Raw genomic sequence first — 17,119 nt, 5'->3', positions numbered from 1 at the left:
CATGTCCTTGGAGTGTAGACACCAGAGTCACCACAGACACTGCTGCCTGCCTTGCACCAGAAGAGTTCTAAAGACAGGAAGCTTGCGGGTGCAGCAGTGACAGGGCGGCCTGGCTGTTACTTAGCGTGGCAAGGATATGCACGGTTCCTTTGGATCACGTGATGGCCCCAGAATGCAAAAAAGCTTGAGCCTCCTGCTTGTGCCCTGCCAAAGGCCCTGCTGAGGGGTGAGGGGATCCTGGCAGTAAGACGTCGTGGGTATCCCATAAAGGGAGTTTATATCAAAGATCTAGGCCGTGAGGAGGGTGCTGAAGAATCACACTCACCTCCTAAGAGAGCCAGCATTTGGGTGCCGGCCACACCGAAGACACGGACGACCAAGAGAGGACTTTTAGCTACATCAAAAAGTAAGAGACCAGGGATTGAGGCGAGAGAGGCCTGACAGAGGGAAGAACGCCATATGGGCCCTAGGATGTACTATCAAATCTTCCCAGTGGGAGCCTAAGAAGAACCAAAAGCAATCAAGAGATAGAGTCAGTTTGGCCATCTGCTGTGTCCGGAGAGGACAAAAGCATCTTGTGACCGTAACCTGTAAAGCAGGAAATTGGCTGTCTCCGTTCCCGCCATCTTCATGCTTGGAGGAGAAGAAACTCCTAGTTAGAAAAATGGGGAAGGAGAAGTAGAAGCCTAAGGAACAGAAAGGATTATACTCGCTTCTTTGACTTTAAGCCCCTCACTGGGGGCAGGACCCAACTGGGAGAGAGGACAAGACATAACTTTAGATCAAGTTCTGAGATTTGACTATTTTATGGGGGCGCTCGTTCCCCACTGTCCCCCCCCTCCCGCCAGCAACCCACCAACCTTTTTTCTAGAGGCATGGCATTTTTAGCTCAGGTATAAGACCGCTTAAAATAAGAACACATTTCTCGGTCTCCCTTGCGGGTAAATACATTAATGTGAATAAGTTCGGGCTGACAGGCTGTGACCATAAATGATGTTACCAACTTCTGGGTTGTACCCTTCAAGGAAACGGGTAGGTCTTCCCCTTCCTGATGACTGGAACGTGATGTGGTGCTGAGCCACTCTGGACCAAACATGCTAGGTCAGCACTATAGGGATGGTGGAGCAAGAAGACAAAAAAAAAAAAGAAGAAGAAGAAGAAAAGAAACTTCCGCTCACTCTGTGGAACAGAGCTGCTGTTAGTACTCTGCTTCTGCCATGTAATAAGCAAAACTCTCAGCGGCATACCACACTGCACATTTATTTCTCACTCATGGCTTTGTGAGCGGGCTCTCCCAGGGGCAGCTTTGTTTGGTACGAAACCCTGAACTCAAAGCAAGTTTTCTATCCGTGTTTGAACACGAGGGTGCCCACTACGTGGGGAGGGAGACAGGAGCGAACGGCTCCCTTTTGGGCCACATCCAGCTTCTAAAATGACTCTCAACACCAGCGTTGCTCTGCTGCTGGCTGTGGGTCAAGTCCAGCTCCACTCTAGTGTCTTTCTGAGACCCAGGTCAGAGGGAAAGATTGGGACTCTTAGGACACCGGCAGTTCCTTCCCATAGCAGCGGTTGGATCCAGTTTGCAGTCTTCCCCACAAGGGCAGACACAGCATCTTGAGCCCCCATCAGAGACACCAGCACCGGTAGGTGCGCTTCCCTCCTCAGTGGTCTGAATTTCAGCTCCACGCAGCCCCTTCTCTAAATATTTAAGTTGTAATAATCCCAACGTCTCCCCTTGGTTGGTCCCCCTGGCTCTCAGCAGAGTGGCTGTTAGGCCACTGTAGCACAGTTGCTATCTCCGTCGTGTATTAAGCTCTCCTCTTGCATTTTCGGTTACCTAATTATCACTTTTTTATATTAAATTCTGTTAAAATAATCGGGTGGCTTGTTCCCTGACATTACCCTGATCCGATGGACTAAATCCCACGCCTGTAAGACTGCCCTCAAAGAATTTTCTCTTTTGATGCATGTCATGATACCCTGCTCCCAGGACCTGTCACTCCTCTCGGTACCTATTTTTGTTACAGAATTCACTGTGCTGAACTGTCATCATTGTTTTTTTTCTCATCCATCGCTATCCCAGGCCAATAGCTCCCTGAGGTCAGAGCACGTCTCCGTGTCTTCAGTCCCTGGCACGCAGGAAACTCTGAACATACGTTTGAATCAACGAATAAATGAATGAGAGAGAAAAAATAAAACAGGAGCAGAAGCGGTTAAGTGTATGCCATTTGGAAGGCTCACGTAGCGCCAAAATGAAAGAGAAAGTTATTTGGTAATGTGAGAAACTGGAGGGCTGTGGCTTCCAGCAGCGAACGCTGCTCCGAGCACACAGCGAGCTCTCAAATAAAACAAGAAAAAGAAAAAAGAAAAAAACACCACAACGGGAATCGGACAACAGGATGAAAAGGCAGCTGAGACTTTCCAAAGAATACTTGGTGACTGGGAGAGAAGGGAGAAGGAAAGGGTTGGGACTCCTGGGGACGCCAAATTGGCCGTTCAGGCTCCGGAGGGAGGACCCGGTCTTAAGGGACACCTCCCACTTCCCACTCAGTCCTGCCCAACCCTTTCCCGGGTTTCATTTCTGGTTCCTCCGCCCACCCTTTCTCCGCCCCTTGCCTCTGGGAGGAAACAGGTAAAACACGGAGAACCGGGTCTTACTTCAGGAGCCGTTCTGAGCATGCGTCACTCCCCGTTCCGCGCAGCCGCAATAACTTCCGCTGTAACCGGTACCGCCCATTTTCGTTTTGGAGGAGCCTTTGCTCTGAGGGCAGCTGAGGCTGCCCTAATTGACCACCTTTCCTGTGGGCCCCCGCTCTCCAGTCACTGTAGGGGAAGTCTCGCGAGATCGCCTTCGGCAGTCCCCGGCGGCGCCATCTTTGTGCCTGGCGAGCGACGGCACCCGACGAGAGTCCTGAAGCCGGCGGTTCGCTTGCCAAGCTCTCGCTGAGGCCGGATCCAGGAAATACGAGGCGGGCCTCGGTGGGAGGGACGCACGGAGGGAGGAGGGAGGGAAGGAAAGGGGGCGGCGGCGGCAGCGGCGGCGGCGGCGGCGGCTCTCACCAGACCGGGCCCCGCACGGCGCGCACCCGAGGGGGGTCGGGCGGGGAGGCGGCGCCAGCCCGGACCCCCCCGCGGGAGCAGGCGGCGGGCGAGAAGGCGAGGCAGCGGCAGCAGCAGACAGGAGCAGCGGCTGCCGGGTGAGTGTCCCCAAGAAGGGCCCGGCACCTGTCCCAGTCGGGGCGTCGGGGGTGGCCCCTGGGTCGTCTCGGTGACCCAGCGCCCGGGCGCTAGGTGTGCGCTCGAATGCGGGCGTCCCGGGGGCTCGGCTCGGCCTGGGGTTGCGGCGGACACCGGGAATTGCGGGGCTGCTGGAGGTCTGCGCAGGGCCTGGCGCGCCCGCCCCAGACGCCCTGGGAGGCCGAGGAGAGAGGGAGTGGCCGGGGGCCTTGCTCGGCCTTCGCCCCCCAAGCAGAGGGGATGATGTCCTTCCTCGCCGCACCCTGGACATTGCGGAGAGTGAACGTCGGTGGACGGGCTTGAAGCCCCAGCAAGGCGTTTGCCGATGAGGACTCATCAGCATCAAGGTTGAGTCTCTTGAGGCTATTGAGAGATGTGGGGGAAGGTTAGTAGTAATAGTAATTGTTCTAAATGGGGGGTTGCAATTGGTGGCAGGTGTGGAGTAAGGCGAAAACCTGGTGTCCGTTTTTTGTTTTGTTTTGTTTTAAAAAACAAAGATCGCACCAGCAGTCCTCTGAGGTCCGACAACAGATTAGTTATTCCCGGTTGGAGTTGTGTAGTTTAGTCCTGTGTGCCAGCTCATTAAAAAGGGCGTAAGAAACAGGATTTGGGGCGTTGGGATGAGGGATAAGGTGGGTTATCAAGTAGGCTGCATATAAAGTCAAAAGTTCATAGTGTTGATAAAAAGCATTTTTGTCTTTACGGAAATTTATTTAAATTGCTTAAGAATACTTGTCACCTTTGGTCCAGACGGGTTGTCAGTTCCGTGTGTGTTCTTCAGTGACGTTTGTCAATCCGACAATAATTTTGGCATGCGATCTATTTAGTTCTGGTTTGTGAAAGAACAAGAATGAATGAGAAAGAAGAACAATTTGACAAAGTTAGCTTCTTCTGCTCACTTTTTCATTTTAGAAGAATAAAGGGATTTATTTTTTTCTTTGCCTTCTAAACGTTTTGCAATGGTACACCAGAACGTTTGTAAGAAGAAACAAACGTGTCAATCAAGAAAAGGCTTTTGAGATGAGAGGTTAGCTTTTAACAGTATTATTAAAGGCATCATCACCCATGGTAAATTTTGTGATGACGTGAAGAATGCAAGCAAATCCACGTACACATTTTCAAGCAGTGTCACATAGGAAGTTTTTCAACTTTAGTCCCCTAGCCCCATTTGCTTACCACTGGCTTAATCAAAGGAAAAGACTTCCGTGAAGATAAATATTAAATATATGGGTTTCATCTTTATATTGGACAGAACATAATCTGTGTTGTGTCACTCTGAATTTTCTTTCACATGTTGATTTGACACAGCCTTCTCAGTTACGTATATTTTTCATTGGCATATTCTGTGCAGCGTGTGTTGGAGCTAAGGAAGCTGGTATTGTGTATATTCAGGCGCCGGGTTTGGTGGGTTACCTATAGCTCTCCTGTGCAGGTAACGTTATGCCTGTTGTACACATAACCACAGTAACCTCTCGTATTCTTCAGTAATTTTCCTCAGGAGGTTATATAGCTGGAAAATTGCAGACCTAGAGCCCACATTCATGTGTGTCTGATTTTAGAATGTGGGCTTTTTCTACTATACCCTGCAGAAGTGTGTGTGCTAAGTGATAAAAATTTCATGAAATGGAAATTTTTGTTACAAAGAAACCTTTCAGTTCTGTCGGTAATCTTGAAAGATTTCAGTGCTCTTGGTTGAAGATAATCTCAAGGTTTTGGGTTTTTTTTCCCCCTTCTTTTCAGACGTGTTCATTTTCTAGCCAGAGGTAACATTTTAACAGAAGTCTGCTGATTAGTAAGGATTCCCAGTAGCCGGTAGTGACCTATGTGAAATTCAGATGTTTTCAGTAACTTTGCCTCTAGTTTCAGCATGCCGGGATACTTCAAAGATCAAATATTTCGTTTATTCTGGTACTGCATAGTTTTTCAAATTACATTACTAAAATAAAATACCAACTATTTCTAGGGGTTTGAATTTGCTTTATCATAGCTTGGAGGTATATACACACACGCACCCACCCACCTACCTTCTCCAACAAGTGGAGTATCTGATAACAGGCGCTGTTTTTCTTCTCTTTAATTTAGTCCAGAGGTTTTGGGGGTTTTTTTGTTTGTTTTTTAAAAAAAATTTTTAATGTTTATTTTTGAGACGGAGAGAGACAGAGCATGAACGGGGGGAGGGTCAGAGAGAGAGGGAGACACAGAATCGGAAGCAGGCTCCAGGCTCTGAGCCATCAGCCCAGAGCCTGACGCGGGGCTCGAACTCCCGGACCGCGAGATCGTGACCTGGCTGAAGTTGGACGCTTAACCGACTGCGCCACCCAGGCGCCCCAGTCCAGAGGTTTTGGATCCACTTTGTCGTTTGCAGAAAATGTGGCAGCTATTCTGGGATACAGTATGAACTTCTGTGGGGCTAGGGGGTGAAAAATCTTCCCGGTTCCCAAGCAGTATCTGAGATGTCGGTGAAACAGCAGGAACATCTTGCCAGTGCATGGCCCATGGTCATTTTTGTCCTCTGATGGTCTCTGTTCTTGCATCTTTGATGTGCTGCTGAGTTTGCCTCCTGGCCATTATCTCTGCTCAGGAGAGATTTCAACTGGAAGGGGAGCAGCTAAAATAACACGGGGGAAGGAGGATGCTAAGTGTCTGGCACTCATCCTCCAGCAGGTCATTTCGTTAGGTTTACCTCTTGAATTAATTATCCCTGGTTGGGAGTCGTGGGAATGTGATTATGGAGTTTGGGATTTACGGGGCCGTCCTTTAAGAAGTAACTTGTTTGGGGGGACCTGCGGTTAAGTAGCCTTGTCTGATGGAAACGTGGGCATTAGAGGCTGGTGGTAGAGTCTGAAGTCCTGTGCTCCTCAGGATGCATCTGTGTGTATGGGTTTGGAGCTTTGCTTGAAATAGTAACTTTCAGTCCTGCCAGGCAGTGTTTGGTCTGAATGAGCAAGTTTTTCATTATAGTTATACTCCCAAGAAAGAGTTAACTAGCCTTCCTTATTTGTGAAGGTAATTACTCGTGATATTTGGGCTATTGGGGTGAAAAAATTGACAAATGATAAAGTAACTGAATGCTCACTCAGTAAACAAAAAAGCTTTTTCTGAAATGATTTATATTGCCACTGTGCAAAAAAAAAGCACCAGGAAATTATCTCCTATGTATTTCGAAGTATATTTTCATATCTTCCACATAATAAACCTCAATCTATTACTATGGCCACAAATACTTGTTTATTTAAAAGTGAAATGGACCTGATGAAATACTGGAAACTGTCAAAATGAATTAATCCTAAATAGTTGAGAACGGTGATTATAGTTTAATTCGTTGGCAATTCTATTGACTTATTTGGCCCTCCTCCACCATCCCACTTCCTGTGCCAAATTTCCCTAGGTTCCTTCCTCTCTTTTTACTACTAGTTGTTCCTGCTGGTACCTGGGAGCCCTTAGCCCCCTTGGTTCTAATTGTCCCTGAAGTCGTTGGCAGAGTGGATGCTGACAAGGAGGAAAACAAAACTCCTCTAGGTCCACTCCCCTTCTCCGAATCCCTGTGCTCTATGGGATCAAGAAGGACCTGGACAAGACCCCTTAGCGAACCTCCTCCATCCTTCATTGAAAAGGAAAGTGAGAGTAGCCAGAGTGAGAGGGGCAGTGTCAAGATCTTTGCCACCGTTTCTCTTTTTCTTTTCCTTCCCTGTCTTAAGCATGAAGAAGGAAAGTTTGTGAAAGCTCATCTGCTCCAGGAGTGGGCCCTGCTCTCTTGTCCTCTTCTGTCACCCACCCTGACCCTCACACTTTTCTCTTGCGCCCTTTCTGCTGCCATCCCGCCCTTCATCCTGCTCTCCCGAGTAGGTCCTCCCTTCCGTATCCCAGGATCTCCTCCCGCCGCAGCTCTGCCTTTTTGTCCTAACTCGGAAGCCTCGTGCACTGCCAACTGCCATCTTCCCTGCCTTTTCTCCTGCTCTGCCTTGATCGTGGAAGCCTGGGCCTGTGGTCCTGGGGCAGGGGGGTGAAGAATTGGTTGCTACTGGAGGGCTGAGTGGGGCAGGAGTAGTTGGTTTTATTCTAAAGGCGATTGCAAAATGAGTTTTCCAGAGAAGCGTTGCCCGTGCAGGTTTGGTATTTTATTATACTTCGGTAACCTTATGGGTGTTTTAGTTTTTGTGGACTGGTTTGGAATCCTGCCACAAAGACCTTTGTTTGCTGGGAAGTCAAGTTCTGAGATTCAAGTAGATGATTTAGGAAATCCGTGTGTGCTCTAGAAGTTGTTGGGGGTTGCTGCTTTTTGTTAATTACTCAGCGGGAAGGTATGGAGCACACCTTTTCGCTGTCCACAATTAGATGTGTTGTGCGGATCAGGTGGCTCTTCTGGGAGATAAACAGATAGCCTTTTTAGATGGTCAATGAAGCAGTTTTGAATTCAAGCACATGTTTTGAAATATAGTTGTTCAGTCTATCCTAGGTTAATATTTGTTCTCAAAGCAGATGTTACAGTGTTGTGGAAAGAACAGAGTTTTGCTTTGTCATAAAAGCCGTATCTTGTTCCCACTATCTCTTGTTGCTGTTTTGAAACTTTTCAAGGGTATTTGAACTGTAGCAGTTATTTTAGACCCTTTTACTTAATGGTAAACCAGGACTGTGTTTGTTTTACCTGAAGGTTTTAAAATAAAGTTTTATTAGTCTGTTGTTGCAGTTCCATGCCGTTACCACTGTTTGCAGTGTTCGGACAAGTGAGGGATTTCGAAGTGTTAAAAGCAAAGCGGAATACGTTTTAAATCTGTTCTGTATAAATGTGTTCAGTCTTGGCTTGGTTGAAAGATGTATTTCTACTGAAAGGCAAGATAGGTCTCTTTCTCTCTTTTTTTTTTTTAAATCTCCAAATCACTCTTGTTTTAAAAATGGAGTAAGCACCCTTTATTTCAGAGTTTGCCAAATTATTTAATTATACCCAGAGCGCAGTGGTTAAAAACATCTCTGGGGTAAAATGCTCGAATGTTCAAATCTTACTTTTGACACTAGCGCTGTGATCTTAGGCAAGTTGCTTAATCACTGACCTGTTTCCTCATTTTTGAAATTGGGGTAGTGTAATATTTACCTCACAGGGTTTTTGTGAGGATGAAATGAGGCAGACAGAGGATGTATCGTGCATATTTACAACATAAGTAGCAATGGTAAAGACTCAGGAAGAGTCAGTTTTTCGTAGTACATGGTCATCATCATTGTCGCTACTGCTGTTACTAACTTCTGAGATGAGACCCCTTCTGTGCTGGATGTGTGTGTCTGTGTGTGTGTGTGTGAGTGAGGGAGAGGGAGAGGGAGAGGGAGAGAGAAAGAAAACATTTGTGTATTTAGTAGTAATTTTTAAAAATTATAAAGTTAAAAAAAAAATTTTAATGTGCATTTATTTTTGAGAGAGAGAGACAGTGTGAGCAGGGGAGGGGCAGAGAGAGAGGGAGACGGAATCGGAAGCGGGCTCCGGGCTCGGAGCTGTCAGCACGGAGCTGACGCGGGGCTCGAACTCACAAACCATGAGATCATGACCTGAGCCAAGGCCGGACGCCCAACAGACTGAGCCACCCAGGCGCCCCTTATTTGTTTCTTTTAGTGGGAGAGAGAGCGCGTGAGTATGGGAGAAGGGCAGAGGCAGAGAGAGAGAGAGAATCTTAAGCAGGCTCCATGCTCAGTGTGCAGCCTGACGCAGCGCTGGATCCCCTGTCCCTGGGGTCACATGAGACTTGAGCTGAAGTCAAGAGTCGGATGCTCAACCAACTGAGCCACCCAGGTGCCCCTGGGTAGTCCTTTTTAACGCAAAGCTGATGGAGGGGGGCAGGGAGAGCAGCATATTAACTGCTGGATACATCCAAAATTGCCTGTAGTGTAGGAAATGCGTAAAATATTGAGCTAATTTCTTTCAGTAACACCATTCCTATTATGTTAAGTATAAGAAACTGTGCCGCCTTGATATATGAGCAAAACTGCATTGTGTGAGTAACTGCAGTGTCTTTTATTAAAATTCATTTAATTATCTCGGCATCTATAAGGCCAAATTCTGTGTGGAGGGAGCCTCAGTTTCTAAATGGTCCATTTATGGGACTATTTTTTTGCAATTCATCACCATTTTCTCACAGAGATAATGTCACGTAAGGCCTTCAGATTCCCAGGCCAGTCCCACATATCTGGATTTGAAGACTGATAGTGGTATACAAACCAACTTCTTTGTATAACAGCGTCTCAACAAGACTCTGCCTTGAGTGCAGGAGGTACTGTAAGATGATGAATACAATCTTGAAGATGGGATGGGGGAGTCACATTCCTTCAGGATCCTAGCAAGGACTCCCAAGTCGTGGGCAGAGGGCTCGCTTCTCTAGTGGATGCAGAGGACGGGGTGAGTAGTGGGACCTAGTCTCTAGAAGGCCGAACTTTTTTCCTGGTGTGGGTCTTCAAAAGGCTGTTTAGTATAGCGGTTGCCCTCAAACCTCTTTTCCTTCACTTACAGAACTTCTCTCATCTGTAGATTGTACTTATTAGTACTGTACTGCCTACCTTATAGGTTCTTGGGGGGGTTCGGCGTGGTAATATATATGTAAATCGCTTAAAATACCAGCTAGCCCATAGGCCAGTGCACAAGTAATGTCACACGTATATTTATTATTAAGTGTTACTGTGTTACAGCCTCTAAAATACCCCTCTCTGCTTGGCTGTCCACTGCCTCTGTCTTCTATACTTAAACAGTATTGTTCCCCTTTTCCACTGAGAATGGTTTCATAGCTTTTCATTTTCATACCTGCCTAACGTAAGCATCTTTTTTTTTCTTAGAAGCTTTTCCAGGCTTTATTTAGTAATATTGGAAAAATAGGTAACACTTTTTTAAAAAGTCTTTTTTCATAAATGCGCCCATCTCACCTGTTTAGGCCTTGTGAAGATACTGACTGGACATTTTGATTGTTTTAGAATTGATGTTCTAAGATTTGATGTTTTAGAATTGATTCTCAACTTTTAGTAGTTTTTGCTGTCAAAATTTTCTTTTTCAGTAAGCTTTTTATTTTGAAATAACTTTAGATTTACGGAAAAGTTGCAAAGACGGTACAGAGTTTCCATATACCCTTCACCCAGGTATACGGAACCATGGTATATTTGCCAAAACTAAATACATTAACATTGGTACATTTCTATCAACTAAACTGCAATTTTATTTGATTTCATTAGCTTTTCCAGTAATGTCCTTCTTCTGTGCCAGGATCCAATCCAGGATACCATGTTGCATTAGTTGTTAAGTCATTAGAAATTTTTTTTTTTTAATGTTTATTTTTGAGAGAGAGAACCCACGAACTGCGAGATCACGACCTGAGCCGAAGCCGGAAGCTCAACCGACTGAGCCACCCAGGCTCCCCAATTGTTAAGTGATTTTTTTTTCTTTTTCTTTTTCTTTTTTTTTTTTTTTTTTTTTTTACATTTATTTATTTTTCGAGAGACATAGAGAGACAGAGCCACCCAGGCACCCCTGTTAAGTCACTTTTAATGTTTGTATTTATATCATTAAGACCTCCCATTTCTTTAGTGAATAAGTGTCTGTGGCCCTAAAACCATGTTGTGTATTAAGTTTTCTGCAGATCTTCAGAAGGCCAGGCGTTTCCCTGGGGATTGCAAGTGTAGGGATACATCTTGGTGCTGAACTTTATAGTTTGAAATAAAAAGAGAGAGTCCTGTGATAGTGGAAAGAATGCTATGGAGATAGAGTGGAGACCAAAGCATGTATAGAATTTAAAAATAAGTTTTTACAGGACTAAATGGGTTGTTGTATGCGTACACTTTTGATGGAGTTAGCTTCACAATGACAAGCCATTCTTTTCCAGCTGCTAAAGTTGGGGTGCCTCGGTGATTCATTCGGTTCAGCGTCCAACTCTTGAATTTGGCTCATCATCCCAAGGTGGTAGGATCGAACCCCATGTCAGGATCCTGGTCGAAATTCTCTCTCTCTCTCTCTCTCTCTCTCTCTCTCTTTCTCTTTCTTTTTCTTTCTCTATTTCTCTGCCCCTCCCTGCTCATGTTCTCTCTCTCTCTGTAAAATAAAAAAAATTTAAAAATGTTAAAGTTACATAGAAAGCATACTTTCTTCATATTGGATATAGAAGTTAACTGGAATGAATTGTAGAAGTTAATTTTTTAAAACTGATTTAATAAGAAAATTAATATTAAGTTAGTACAAAAATTTATTGTCACAGATTTAGCACTTTTTTTTTTTTTTCACTGTGTACGGATTTCAGGTTATGATCATTATTGGTTCTTTTGGTCTTTTTCAGGGACACTTTATGCTATAGGTGCCATTGTCATTCTAAATGACGACGCATGCCACACAGAGTTATTTAGTGTAAACAGAAAGTTATCGGTTGGTTGCACATCGTGAACTTTACTTTTAGAAAGTCTTATCTTTTCTGCTCCAGAAATAGCTTTTGGCTATAAGTCTTGGATGGCACAGAAATTAATTTTGAGTTGGTAACACTTGGCTGAAAATGTTTAAATTGAATATAGCCTTATTGAGGGACACTGCCAGTAAACAAATTCTCTTGCTGGGTGGCAATCCTCTAGAACTTAAAGAAATTGGGAGAGTGATGAACTTAATTAAATAACTTTGTTTTTACTTAGGGAGAGCTGCTTCTGACCTTGGACAAATCGCCCGACTCAAAGGAGTTTGTTTTCTTCATTTATAAAATTAGGAGATTTGACTATAGGTGTGAGTCTGTTAGTTGATTTCTAACATTTCAAAGACCTTCTTACTTAATAAAAATATCAAGTGGCTTGTCTTAGATCTGTATGAACCAATACTACTCACTAAGTCTAGATATAAATCAATTTACCTTTTTGGATTTAAGTAGTATCAAACCAATTTTACTGTAAGTTTGAGAGTTCCTAGCTGGTTTGGCACCTCTGTGAATACTTTTTGCTAGTTAGCATGTTGTCTGATACCTGCTTTTGAAGTTCTTGTTAGTTATTTGATTTCTTTGCCCTGAAGCAGTGAACTTCAGACTTTTTTACTCCCCCATCCTTTAACAGATTTTGAAAAATAAGTACTCCTTCATACTTAAAAAAGAACTTATTAAAAGTTCACTAAATGTGCAGAAAGCATATGTCAGTGATAAACAGCTCAGTGAATTTTTACCGAGCACACTTTTGTCCCAGATCAAGAAAGTGAACATTATCAGTCATGTAGAAGCTCCTCTGTGTGCCTGTCTGATCACTTACTACCCTACACCCCCAGTCATTTCCCTGACCTTTTTTTTTTTTTAAATAACCGGAAGTTTGTACCTTTTACTTTCCTTCACCATTTTCCTGACATTTAACATCATATAGTTTTGCCTACTTTTGTGCTTCATATAAATGGAATCCTAGTATACTCTTGGGCAACATTATGAATGTGGGACTTATTTATATATTGTGTATAGTTGTATACTGTATCTTCTCAGAGAGTGTGATAAGATTGGTTTTATTTCTTCTTTAAAGTTATGATAGAACTGAGTCCTGAAGCCATTTAGACCTGGAGTTTGCTTTGTCAGAAAGGTTTTAAGTACAGATTGAATTTTTAAAGTAGTAGTAGTATACTTCAGGGTTTTTTTGTTTTTTTGGTTTTTTTTTTTTTTTTTTAAATTTTTTTTTTAACGTTTTTATTTATTTTTGGGACAGAGAGAGACAGAGCATGAACAGGGGAGGGTCAGAGAGAGGGAGACACAGAATCTGAAACAGGCTCCAGGCTCTGAGCTGTCAGCACAGAGCCCGACGCGGGGCTCGAACTCACGGACCGCGAGATCGTGACCTGAGCCGAAGTCGGCCACTTAACCGACTGAGCCACCCAGGTGCCCCATGGTTTTTTTAATTGAGGTATAAACATAACCTATAACATACCAGTTATTTACTTATTTAAAAAAGTTAATGTTTACTTTTGAGAGAGAGAGAGAGAGAGAGAGACAGAGACATTGCGTGAGCGGGGGAGGTGCAGAGAGAGGGAGACCTAGAATCCGAAGCAGGCTCCAGGCTCTGAGCTGTCAGCTGAGAGCCCAGTGTGGGGCTTGAACTCACGAACCCTGAGAACATGACCTGCGCCAAAGTCAGACACTTAACCGACTGAGCCATCCAGGCGCCCCGTATAACATACCAGTTTAGTTCCGGGCCCACAAGACAATGATTCCATATTTGTATATATTGCAAAATGTTCACCACAATAAGTTTAGCTAACATCTGTCACCGTACATAGTTATTACTCTAATTTTTTTCTTTTGATGAAGACTTTTTTTCAAAAATCTTTATTTATTTTTGAGAGAGAGAGACTGACTGAGGCCACAGGCAGGGGAGGTGCAGAGTGAGAGGGAGACACGGAATCTGAAGCAGGCTCCAGGCTCCGAGCTGTCAGCACAGAGCCAGATGCGGGGCTCAAACCCACAAACCATGAGATAATGACCCGAGTTGAAGTGGACATTGTAATTCACTGAGCCACCCAGGTGCTCCACTTTTGATGAAGACTTTTCAGATTTACATCTTAGTAACTTTCACGTGTACAGTACTGTATTATTAACTGTCGTTGCCATGATGTACATTACATCCCCAGGACTCATTTATTTTATAACTGGAATTTTGTACCTTTAACCTCCTTCATCCATTTGCCTACCTCTACTTGCTGTATGTGGCAGCCTCTAATCTGATCTGTTCTCTGTATCACTGAGTTTTGTTTTTTAAGATTTTACATATAAGTGAGATCATATGGTATTTGACTTTCTTTCTTGGCTATTGTAAATAATGCTGCAGTGGATACAGGAGTTAGTGTTTTTTCTATTTTTGGGTAAATACCCAGAAGTGGAATTGCTGGATCATATGATAGTTCTATTTTTAAGTTATTGAGAAACCTCCAACCTCTTTTCCATAGTGGCTGCTCCATTTGCATTCCCACTAACAGTAGATAGGGTTCCATTTTCTCCACATCCTTGCCAGCACTTGTTATTTCTTGTTTTTTTTTTTTTTTGATATTAGCCATTCTTTTTTTATTTTTTAATGTTTATTTATTCAGTATTTATTTTGAAAAAAAAAATTTTTAACATTTATTTATTTTTGAGAGTGAGAGAGACAGAGCATGAGCGGGGGGAGGGTCAGAGAGAGGGAGACACAGAATCTGAAGCAGGCTCCGGGCTCTGAGCTGTCAGCGCAGAGCCCGACACAGGGCTTGAACTGAGGAACCGTGAGATCATGACCTGAGTCGAAGTCAGATGCCCAACCGACTGAGCCACTCAGGCGCCCCCATTTAGTATTTATTTTGAAAGAGAGAGAGAGAGAGAGAGAGAGAGAGAGAGAGAGAGAATCCCAAGCAGGCTCTGCGCTGTCAGCACCCAGAGCCTGACATGGGACTTGATCTCATGAACCACAAGATCATCACCTGAGCCAAAATCAAGAGTTGGATGCTTAACCAACTGAGCCACCCAGACACCCCAACATTAGGCATTGTGACAGGTGTGAGATATTATCTCATTGTGGGTTTTTTTTTCCATTTTTTTCTTTTTTTGAAGTAACCTCTGTGCCCAATGTGGGTATCAAACTCATGACCCTGAGATCAAGAGCCACGTGCTCTACCAACTGAGCCAACTTGGTACTCCTCATTGTGCTTTTGATTTGCATTTCCCTGATCATTAGTGATGTTGAGCATCTTTTCATGTAGCTTTTGGCCATCTGCATGCCTTGTTTAGAAAACTGACTATTCAGAACTTTTGCCCATTTTTATTAAAAAAAAATTTTTTTTTCCAACGTTTATTTATTTTTGGGACAGAGAGAGACAGAGCATGAACGGGGGAGGGGCAGAGAGAGAGGGAGACACAGAATCAGAAACAGGCTCCAGGCTCTGAGCCATCAGCCCAGAGCCTGACGCGGGGCTCAAACTCACGGACCGTGAGATCGTGACCTGGCTGAAGTCGGACGCTTAACCGACTGCGCCACCCAGGCGCCCCTTTGCCCATTTTTAAATTAGGTTGTTTGTTTTTTTACTGTTGAGTTGTAGGAGTTCTTCTCAGAGATCTGATTTGCAAATATTTTCTCCCTTTCAGTAGGTTGTCTTTTCATTTTTGTTGATGATTTCCTTTGCTCTGCAGCAGCCCTTTAGTTAGGTGTAGTCCCGCTTGTTTGCTTTGCTTTTTGTTGCCTTTGCTTTTGGAGCCAGATTGAGAAAAATCATCACCAAGACTGATGTCAAGCTTATTACTGCCTATGTTCTCTTCTAGAAGTTTTATGGTTTCGTGTGTTATATGTTCAAGTCTTTAATCGATTTTGAGTTCATTTTTGCATATGGGGTAAGATAGTGATCCAGTTTCATTCTTTGCCTGTAGCTGTCCAGTTTTCCTGACAGACGTTATATTTTTAAAAATTTTTAAAAGTGTTTATTTTTGAGAGAGACAGAGCATGAGCGGGGGAGGGACACAGAGAGACAGAGACACAGAATGTGAAGCGGTCTCCAGGCTCTGAGCTGTTAGCGCAGAGCCCGACGTGGGGCTCAAACTCACTAACCATGGGATCATGACCTGAGCCGAAGTTGGACACTTAACTGAGCGACCCAGGTGCCCCATTCTTTTTTCTTTTCTTAATTTATCTTTTCATATTTGTTTATTTTTGAGAGAGAGAGACAGAGTGTGAGTGGGGAAGGGGCAGAGAGAGGGAGACAGAATCTGAAGCAACCTGCCAAGAGATTATCAAAGAGACTCTCCTTCCTTCCCTGTGTGTTCTTGGCTCCCTTGTCATACATTAATTGACCATATATGCTTCAGTTTATTTCTCAGCTGTCTATTCTGTTCTGTTGGTCTGTGTGTTTGTTTTTATGCCAATACCATACTGTTTTGATGATTATAGCTTTGTAATATAGCTTAAAAGCCTGGAGTTTGATGCCTTCAGCCTTGTTCCTTTTTCTCAAGATTGCTTTGGCCATTTTGGGGTCCTTTTGAGGTCAGTCCTACGCATTTTAGGATTGTTCTATTTGTATGAAAACTGCCATTGGTATTTTGATAGGGATTGCATTGACTCTGTAGATTGCTTTGGATGGTTATGGACATTTTCACAATATTCTTCCGATCTATGAGCGTGGAATATCTTCCCATTTATTTGTGTCTTCCCTTTCTTTCATCAGTGTCTTATAATTTTCAGTGTACAGGCAGATCTTTCACCTCTTTAAATTTTTTCCTACATATTTTATTCTTTTTGATGTAATTGTAAATCGGATTTTCTTAATTTCTCTTATAGTTTGTTATTAGTTAATAGAAATGCAACAGATTTCCGTGTATTGATTTTGTTTTCTGCAAGTACTGAATTCATTCGTTAGTTCTAACAATTTTTTGGTGGAGTCTTTAGGGTTTTCTCTACATAATATCATGTCATCTGCAGATAGTGACAAGTTTTTACTTTTTCCTTAACAATTTGAATGCTTTTTATTTTTTTCTTGCTTAATTGCTCTGCTAAGATTTCTGATACTATGTTGAATCAAAGTGGTGAGAGTGGGCATCTTGTGTTGTTCCTGATCTTAGAGGAGAAGCTTTGAGCTATTTACCGTTGGAGTATGATATTAGCTGAGAGCTTGTCATACATGTCCTTTGTTATATTGAGGTGTGTTCCCTTTATAGCCACTTTGTTCAGAGTTTTTATCATAAAAGGATGTTGAATTTTTTTTTTTGCACCTTTTGGGATGATCATATGATTTTTATCCTTTATTTTCTTAATGTGATATATAACGTTGGTTTATTTGCATTCTTGTGTGCCTGGAATAAATCCCATTGATTCTGGTGTATGGTCTTTTTCACGTATTGTTGAATTTGGTTTGTTAATATTTTGTTGAGGATTTTTCATCTATGTTCATCAATGATACTGGCTTATA

General features: G+C 43.4%; 1 protein-coding gene across 7 annotated transcripts in view; it reads left to right on the top strand.

Annotated features, from left to right (window-relative positions):
- Positions 1 to 3,092: 3,092 nt before the first annotated feature.
- Positions 3,093 to 17,119, top strand: part of TAB3 (TGF-beta activated kinase 1 (MAP3K7) binding protein 3) — a 90,417-nt gene continuing 76,390 nt past the window's right edge. For 6 of the 7 annotated variants that reach the window (XR_006711132.1, XR_006711131.1, XM_045472880.1 and 3 more), the window contains exon 1: positions 3,093 to 3,197. The gene's annotated coding sequence lies outside the window, so the exon portion shown is untranslated. Of the gene's footprint in view, positions 3,623 to 17,119 lie in introns of all 7 variants that reach the window. The other variant, XM_045472881.1, reaches the window with a different exon arrangement.

Source organism: Leopardus geoffroyi, chromosome X, assembly GCF_018350155.1.
Source record: "Leopardus geoffroyi isolate Oge1 chromosome X, O.geoffroyi_Oge1_pat1.0, whole genome shotgun sequence".
NCBI lineage: Eukaryota > Metazoa > Chordata > Mammalia > Carnivora > Felidae > Leopardus > Leopardus geoffroyi.
The sequence above is the reverse complement of the archived record's forward strand: the minus strand, read 5'-3'. Positions and strand labels throughout refer to the sequence as shown.